Source organism: Gadus chalcogrammus, chromosome 21, assembly GCF_026213295.1.
Source record: "Gadus chalcogrammus isolate NIFS_2021 chromosome 21, NIFS_Gcha_1.0, whole genome shotgun sequence".
In the NCBI taxonomy this organism is placed as follows: Eukaryota; Metazoa; Chordata; class Actinopteri; order Gadiformes; family Gadidae; genus Gadus; species Gadus chalcogrammus.
Window position 1 is genome coordinate 19,354,906 of NC_079432.1, and position 8,673 is coordinate 19,363,578.

At 38.6% G+C, this 8,673-nt stretch overlaps 1 pseudogene; it reads right to left on the reverse strand.

Annotated features, from left to right (window-relative positions):
* Positions 1–4,793, reverse strand: part of LOC130374243 (uncharacterized) — a 31,143-nt pseudogene extending 26,350 nt beyond the window's left edge.
* Between the last annotated feature and the right edge of the window lie 3,880 nt (positions 4,794–8,673).

An 8,673-nucleotide genomic window follows, 5' to 3' on the forward strand; every position in this document is an offset into this window, starting at 1 on the left:
TGTGCGAGTGTAAAACTGGAGTTACTCCCACCCCAGGCTACTGCTGAGCTCTGGGACACGCTCAGAGCCCAGCACTAAGCCAACGGCTCACAGACAGCCGGCTGAGATAGTGGGGAAGAGAACACATGCAACATGGACGATGTTCGGGCTGGAGTTTAAGGTGTGAACAGCAACGCCGTCGGTGTGGGTGGGGCTCATGAGTGGAACGTGTGAGAAAACAGATCTGTGAGGCGCTTCCAGCTGGATTATGGATGCTGTGTAATATAGCTTATTACAATTTGGCAAGCAAATGTCTGACCAGTGAATACTGGTCAGACATTTGCTTGCCAAATTGTAATAAGTTATACCGTACTTGTTTTAAAATATTTGCATTGGAGTATATTATTGTTGCTGTGCTGGATTACATAACCAGAACACACACACACACATACGTGTGTGTGTGTGTGTGTGTATATATATATATATATGTGTGTATATATATATATAAATGCCTCTCCCATGATAATGGTTTCTTTACCCAGCTATAAGAACCCAGGTGTGTGTGCTTGCGTTTGTGCATCTTTGTCAAATGCCTTCTGCTGTATTGATTTTTCCTGGACTTGGAATAAAAGGTGAAATGTTAATTTCAAACAAGAGGTTTCCAGGACTGGTGAAAGGACTCCCTCTGTGATGCTCGGCTGCAGTTGATTGTGGGGCCGTAGTGGTGATTGATGAAGTGGCAGCCAATCCTCTTAGGGCTGCTCTTCTGTTGATGATGTCATGGTGTGGTAATTGTTTTTTAATGGCCTCTGGCATAGCTGTTCTCTGTGGACTCCCTAATGCAGACAGTGTGCGGTGTAATAGAGGGCAGTCAGAAGACTTCCACCATTGATTTATGATTACACTATGTGACAATGATTGCACAGATTTTCTGCTCGCCTACTTCGGTCTTGTGAGGTGTTCCTAAATCCCCCCCCTCCCCCTGCTTAACAAATCATATTGTCAGCCTCTTTACCTCTGGTATGTCAGGAACTTCTCTTGGCAAATTATTTTCTTCTCCGGATTAATATCCATACATGGGGTCAAACACAATAGTGCCCATCTCTTTGTCTATTGGTCGATAGACGCATGCATCAGAACACATTAAGAATTCAGTAGAAACAATTTGGTGTTTTCACAATCAATTGTACCCACCACAGAGGCACCAGGTAGAACAGACATGGGTTAGGAGTAGGAAGAAAATGTTGAGGAGCTCAAAAAGTATGCCTATAACCATTAATTTATGCTTTATTTATACTCCTTACTGACAACCAAAAGTCCAATATTGTTTCCATATCTGACATAGGTAATATAATAGGTATCAAACAATTTCCAGGTGCCAGCATTGGTGTCAGTGCACCTCTGATTATGTTCGGAAAGGTTGTAAACACAGAATGTAAGGCCCTGTCCACACGGCTTTGATTTTTGTGTAAAAACGCAGGAGTCTTGCAAGTTTGCGCCAATTGTACTACAGACCAGTGTTTTCGGTGCCTGCAAATGCCATTTTTTTGGTGCTATTTTTGTAGCTTTGTAGCTTGGTGATTGTAATAACTTAAGGTACATAAAAAAGTATCTTCTGCTTAATCTAAAGGTTTAACAAATGCTGTTGTTCTTCGGTCTACAAAGAAATTCCTGCCACGCTGCGAAGGAAAACGGCGGGGGGAAAGGTTGTTATGGTGTGGACAAGATGTTTTTAGGGTTGGGTGATGCCGTATTAAGCCTTGCTTCATTCAATCTTCATTGCTCTGCATCATTATCCTGCAGATTATACAATCCATTTACAGTCCAGTACTTTTCATGGAAATGATTTACGGAACCAAATGAGACTATTTCAAATGAAACGGCTGGCCCTGGAAGACAGGAAGAAAGGTAAAAGTTGCACTTTTGTTGGCCTTTGTGATTAACTCTCGGGATCAAAGCGTTACCTATGATGGGACAAATGAAGCTCAGTGATCATGAAGAGCCTCAGAGACGGAAGTATTATAGTGTTTCCTTCAGTCACCAGCCTACCTTGCCGCATCCGCCAAATGAGAGTCAACCAAACCTCTACAAAGTAAATACTATGTATTTGAGTATGTTATTGTTATTTGACATTAGTTTTAATATACCTGTTTGTCTTACTTTTGCAGTGTATCTAAAAAAATGATGAAATGAAATGAAAATGCAGTTATACAAGAACTATGCCAGGGGGTTGCCCAGACATTGGTCCTTTCCAAGGTCAAAGCTGATTGGGGCAAAATATGCAACCACTATCCAATAATTATGGCAACTAGAACCAATATCGAACTGAAGTATCCATATTTTAAATATGTATTATTATTCTGGTGTTTGTCAACTGTCGCTATTAATTTGGTTTTGTGTGCTCAAGCCCCATCTAATTTGAATGGTTAAAATTAGATGAATTGTTATTGTCTGTATGATAATTATTTCTCTCAAACCTCTTCAAATTCTCCATTCTTTCAACCATTAAACCCATGATTTACTTAATACCTGTTTGCTGGTTTCAGTTACAGTATCCAAATCAGACTTGACACACTTAGTTACTGTGTCATGAATCTGTATATTACAAGGTGAACTATAGAATTGCGGCCATATTGTGTTGCCATGCAAAGTAGTAACTTCAGTTACTACTATGCATTGACCGCTGAGCCAATAACTTTGGAAAGCAACCAGAGAGTAGTTATATATAATCCCTTCCTGCAGCCAATTGTACCCCTATTCGATCTTTGGCTTTCAATAAGAGAAAGGGTTGGACAGAAGAACAGCACACTTCAGACCATAAATGTTTTGCTCATCCTTTACTTAGCTGTTGCCGTTTAATGATAATACTCAAATGGATACGGTAAATGTGATGAGCTCATATAGCTTTGGTGTGTATATGTACCTCTGTGGACTGATGGTACAGAAAGTGAAAGGCAAAGCCAGCAGTGATAAAGATGACTGATGGTTCTGGCAGATGGAGTCCATTTTACAGCCTCTGCTAGCACTCCATTTAAGTGTGTGTTAAATGATTGCCGGACATAATTGTCTTTTGTCATCAGGAAAGTACCTTTTTGCATTCAAATTAATCTTATAGATTGTTTCAAGAATAAGGGATATGCCTTCCTTCGGTGGTGAATGCCACTGTGAAAATTGTGTATATTTCCATGGCTATGAGCAACGTTGTTCATACAGTCATTAAATAAAAAAATGATAAACGATAAAATACACCCATCCCCGATCCAACAGACCTCCAAGGATTTTCAGACAGTGGTGAGGGATCGTTAGAAAGTCAGTATGCTAATTTCTCCATCCAACATCCAGAACTCCTTCAGGCAAAAACACAGACTTTATAGAAATGTACAGGTGGTACACTAGAGAGCGATGGTACGACTAAACGTGTGATCTGTGAACAGGAAAGAGGGGAATCTGTAGGCCAGGACCTTTTAAAGTTGGACCTTCACAGCGCCTACAAAAGAGCACCACCGACTGCCCTCATGTCCTTTCAATGAACCATTGAAATCATCTGTTGACCAATCTCTTCAAGATAATCTCATTCATTTAAACAAACAAATACATTTCCCCATCTATGACAAGCAAAAAGGAAATTGAAAACTAGCTTACTGATTATAATCATTGTATATATCATGCATATAATGAATTGCGTTCAATATTGTTAATTTGATTCCTGAGAATGTCGCTAGAGGGTTGAATCAGGTATAGCACACTGTGAACTAAGTTTAAGATAATTTATTCTTTGCTGTTGAAAACCTTACGCAACATCACAAACACAATCTCCTCCAGGATCACAAACACAATCTACTGCTGGTTACTCCTCCAGGATCACAAACACAATCTACTGCTGGTTACTCCTGCAGGATCACAAACACAATCTACTGTTGGTAACTCTGTTGGTAACGATCTCTCTCCTGATTGCTGGACTGGAACCCTCCCTTACACAAAGTTGTTATTCTGCCTTGTAAATTGTTACTAGTTGTTACTGCCTTGTATCATGCCATCAGTCCCTGCAGTGAGCCTCACAACCTCTTTGTCTAATAGTAGCCTTTCTCACATAGCTAGAGCAAATGGGCCTCTTAAGGCCTGGCTTTTCTATGAGTTCAGAACTTCTTATCGATCTATGTTAACCTTCCAGCATTGATAAAATGAAAAACCACCCATAAATATTATGACTTACATGACTCACATACATAAATGTTGCTAAAGCATAACTTTTACCACCTGATTCGTTTTATAAATAATGGTTTATTTGGTCAGCACCTTGTGTTACAGACGATAGAAAAACATACTAAAACCAGAAACAAATAATCATCAAACACTGCAAATGCCACAATGACCATTGAAACAAGAAAGTGTAAATCATTGATAACTTCCAAATGACCCTCGTAAATACATAATAGACAATGATACAATGATACATGCAATTCAAAAGACGACTTGGCTCTGAATTTTCCGGCTCTGAATTGTCCATTCAGAGCCGGTTGATGCTCAGACACCCTTCATTTTATTTTGGCCTATATCTGCATGGTGGTCCTCTGTTTCTAACCCGCCTTGTGTTTTTTCCCAACCTCCACATTGCCGCTGTTTGCCTGCTCGTCCTCCGAGTTTCCTTCAGGCTTGTGTTTGCAGGGCCAGGATGGCCTCCTGTGTGCAGCTCATGACTGAAACATCAGAACCGTTGTATTAATGCTCTGTGACAGTCCGCTGTGCTCCCGTTCTTCTGGGCTGGACTTGACGTCCCTGGCGGCGCTGCTGCTTCCCGTCGAGTGACCGCGCATTACAGCGTCCAACACATGATGCTCACATCTCAATAGAGCCAATATTAACAACCCTATCCTAATATATTACGATATAAAAAGCAGTAAAAACATAAGACATACATAGAGGAATTTGTGAGACCAAAATCTGAATTATGAGATATTATTTCAAAATCCATTAAAACTGTACCGAGCATCATCATGTCCTTGGCCCTCTTTCTCTCTTTGGAGCCCACAAGCGTATTCAAATGCATAGGCGATAGCTTGTAGGAGCCAGCCCTACCAGCCTCCTGTTTGGAGAGCTATTCCTCAGAGACAACACTTCCATGGCCGAGCTCCCAGTGGTGCTACATCACATGTTGAAATATGCAGGATTATTGAGTGGTTTATATTGGGCCTGATGTAGGAATTGAATCATTCATTATACTTACCATATATTATCATATATTGAAAAAAAAAAAGGAGGGTTGAGGGATTAAGTGGTGGGATAGGAAGGAAATGTATTACTGGATGCTAAAAGGCTTTGTGAACATCCTCTGCGTACAGTGTTAGCTTTTGCACTCACGTTTTGTGTGATCCTATTATTGCCTTGGTAAGTATTCTGAGGGGCCTGTGTTACCAACACAGAAGCAATTTAGTGTTATTGTTTTGACAATTCCATTGCTAATAATGAAACACATTTTGCGTTGTTATAAAGTTTGTAATAAAGATGTTCTGGTTATCAAACCATCGTAGCTGTCTTTCCGGACTTCAGTAGCACATCTGGTAAAAATTTCCGGATGCGCTACTGAATCCGGATTTTTATCAAAATTAATTAGTTGTTGCATTTTGTCATTCAGCGCAAGGGCGCCTGCAACACTTTGGTTGATCAGAATCACTGTGCGGCGGTCACTACGGAGATTTTAGACAAAATAAAAGTAAGTATCGCCTCAACAATACAATGCTATTGTTTACATTCATGGCAGAGACGAGATTTGACAAATTATATTTGTAAAAGATTTCTTTGGGATGTCAGGAGTGACAGTTACAATGGTCTGATCACACAGATAGATCTTGTCTGTTCATCTTTTCCTAAATGTTCTTCAATCTACTGAAGGACAGTAAACGCCCTCCTTCCCGCCGTATCAACAGTACCCTAATCAAAATATATGGGTAAAGAGAATGCTACGTCATGAAAGGATGTCTGAAGGTGAAATACAAATCAGGGGAAAACACAACGGTCCCTTTATTTCTTAAAATGATCTATTTTCAGTCCAACAAATTTATATTGGTAGCAAACTACTGAAGAGTCGCCAACAGTGATACATAGATTACTACGTTGACAGTCATATAGTTCATTATAAACTTTTTGGTAACGCTTTATATTAAGGTCCTTGTAATAAACCTTAGTTAATATGTAATAAGACCTTATTATATGCTTATTAACCTAATTTGTGTAAATAAGTGTCAATAAGTGTTAATAATAACATAATAACATCTTCATTGTGAGATTATAAGACTTTTACAAGCCCTTATAAGAAACTTGTTAATTATTTATTGATTGCTTAATAACATTAACAATGGTCTTATGAGTTTCTTATAGTTGTTAATAAACACGTTACAAACCCATTTATTGAGTCTTGCTAACTTACCTATTATGTCATTGTTAAACCTTTACTAAGCATTGTTTATGCTTATTAAGGTTAATAAGTCCTTTATTAAACTGCCAATTATGCGTTTTGCAGGTAGAGGATCTAAAGCGGGAACCATTCTTATTAGGGGTTAATAAGTCCTTTATTAAACTGGTACTTATGCATTTTGCAGGAACGGGATCTAAAGCGGGAACAATGCTTATTCTGGTTAATAAGTCCTTTAATATACACTTATTAACAGTTAATGAATACTATATGTTATCAATGTTGATAAAAGGTAAAATGAAAAATATATAGACTGTAAATTCAACGTTTTGCCGGTGAAGCACAAAAACACATTTTTATATAGTTTTTTTGAAAAATATATATTTCTTTAATTTTACAAACTTCAGAACGTATACTTGAACATCAACATTTAAGAAAACAGACTAAACGATCCGAGCCAAGCTTCTCCATGGCCTCAGGGGATGGTTGAGTATTCTTCTGGCTGGTCTTTCATGTTAAAGAAACACAGTGAACATTGACCACAATAGACAGTTAGCAGACAGGTAACAATAAGCATTAAGCCGTTAAGACATGGATTCATGACACAACTGTTAGAATTAGATTTTTTACCTAGTTTCATATTGTGGCGACTCCTCCAGGGTCACTCAGGGGATCCTGGGAATTAGTGGGGTCAGATGACAAAACGGGCTTTTGACGTCCTTGTTTTGTCGTTTAGGTTAAGTGGGGTTAATGGGTTCGGGGTGTTATTTGGTTGTGCGTAGTTGTGTGTTGTTTCAACCCGGTATCACGCGATTGCGTGCTCATGCGCACAAACGTTAATCTATTGAAGCGTGTTCCAGAGTACGATAGTCCGACTTTTTGCGTGCTACACAGAACGAAATGTAAACCAATGCTTTCTGAATGGGAGTGTTGTCAGACAATGAACGTGCTCCACAAAACGGTACGAGAGAGAGAGGGAGGGACAGAGAGAGAGAGAGAGAGAGAGAGAGCGAGAGAGAGGCTTCAGAAAGGGTGTGCGCAGATAGTACAGTGCACCCTAGTTATGTTTATGCCAAAACCACAAATGCTATATGTATATATATATATATATATATTGCCTAATTATATATATTGCCTATATATATGTATAGGCTATATATATAATTAGGCTATAATGATATTATTTAGCGTGTAATGAGACAATCTATAGCCAAATTGTCGAAGATGCCCGAGAATCTCCGGGGATATCAGCATGGGAAATCGGCGAATCAGACCCATGAACCTATAAAGAAAGACGTCATCTCAAGCGGGAGAGAACGTTTGCGGTGCTGGTTTGTGTCACGTAAGTACAGTGCCGTGTTCCAATACCCGTACTGTCCGTACCATAGACATCATATAGGTAGACGCCGCCTCCACTGCTTCAGCCCGTTGCCTCGGCGAAACGCGTCGCCGCCATATTGGTACGGGAGCTCTCTGAAGCCAGAGGTCTGTCAGACGTGTCAAACAAGCGCAAGTTGCCAGGAGCTGCGGTTTATCTGGATAAAAATCACGATAACCTTTTACATTTCGCAACCAATTTCATGGAGTATTCAAGGGTTTATGCTCTACGTGAAGTGTGTGAAAAAGATTTGCCTCTACGTTACTTTGAATCTCGCTAGTTAAATCGCCAGTCATACATGTGCATGGGTCTATGATAAACGCTCACTTTTCTTGCACAGCCCGTGCACTTTGAAAATACTGAGAAGATCTATAAACTATCGAAATAGTGCTTCTTAATTACTACGTATTGACCATCATTAAGAGAAAGAGCATACATCAAATAGTGAGAAACTGGCAGTCAGTGTGTTTTTCATAGTTTAATAGTTCCTTTTCAAGTATGTGCATTAAGAAACCTTGAACAGTGCAATTGGCAATACACATTTATTTCACAAGTCAACATTACCAAAAAAAGCTATATATTTCTATAGCAGTAAAAATATACACATCTCAATATATACATACACATCTCAATAGTTGAACTGTAATATAAATAACATATATATAATACAATATAATATAATATAATGACTCAGTATAATGTGCAATGGAATAACATATATATGATATATATAATATGTGAAACAATATAATATATTTTAAGTATAAATATATATATTTGTATATTTGTACATTTGTACAATTTGACATAATATACAATCATGCTCATAACATTTTCACATCTATGCAGTGCAATTGACAAAATATAAAATTTCACACAATATATGATATAATAAAATAATTGAATC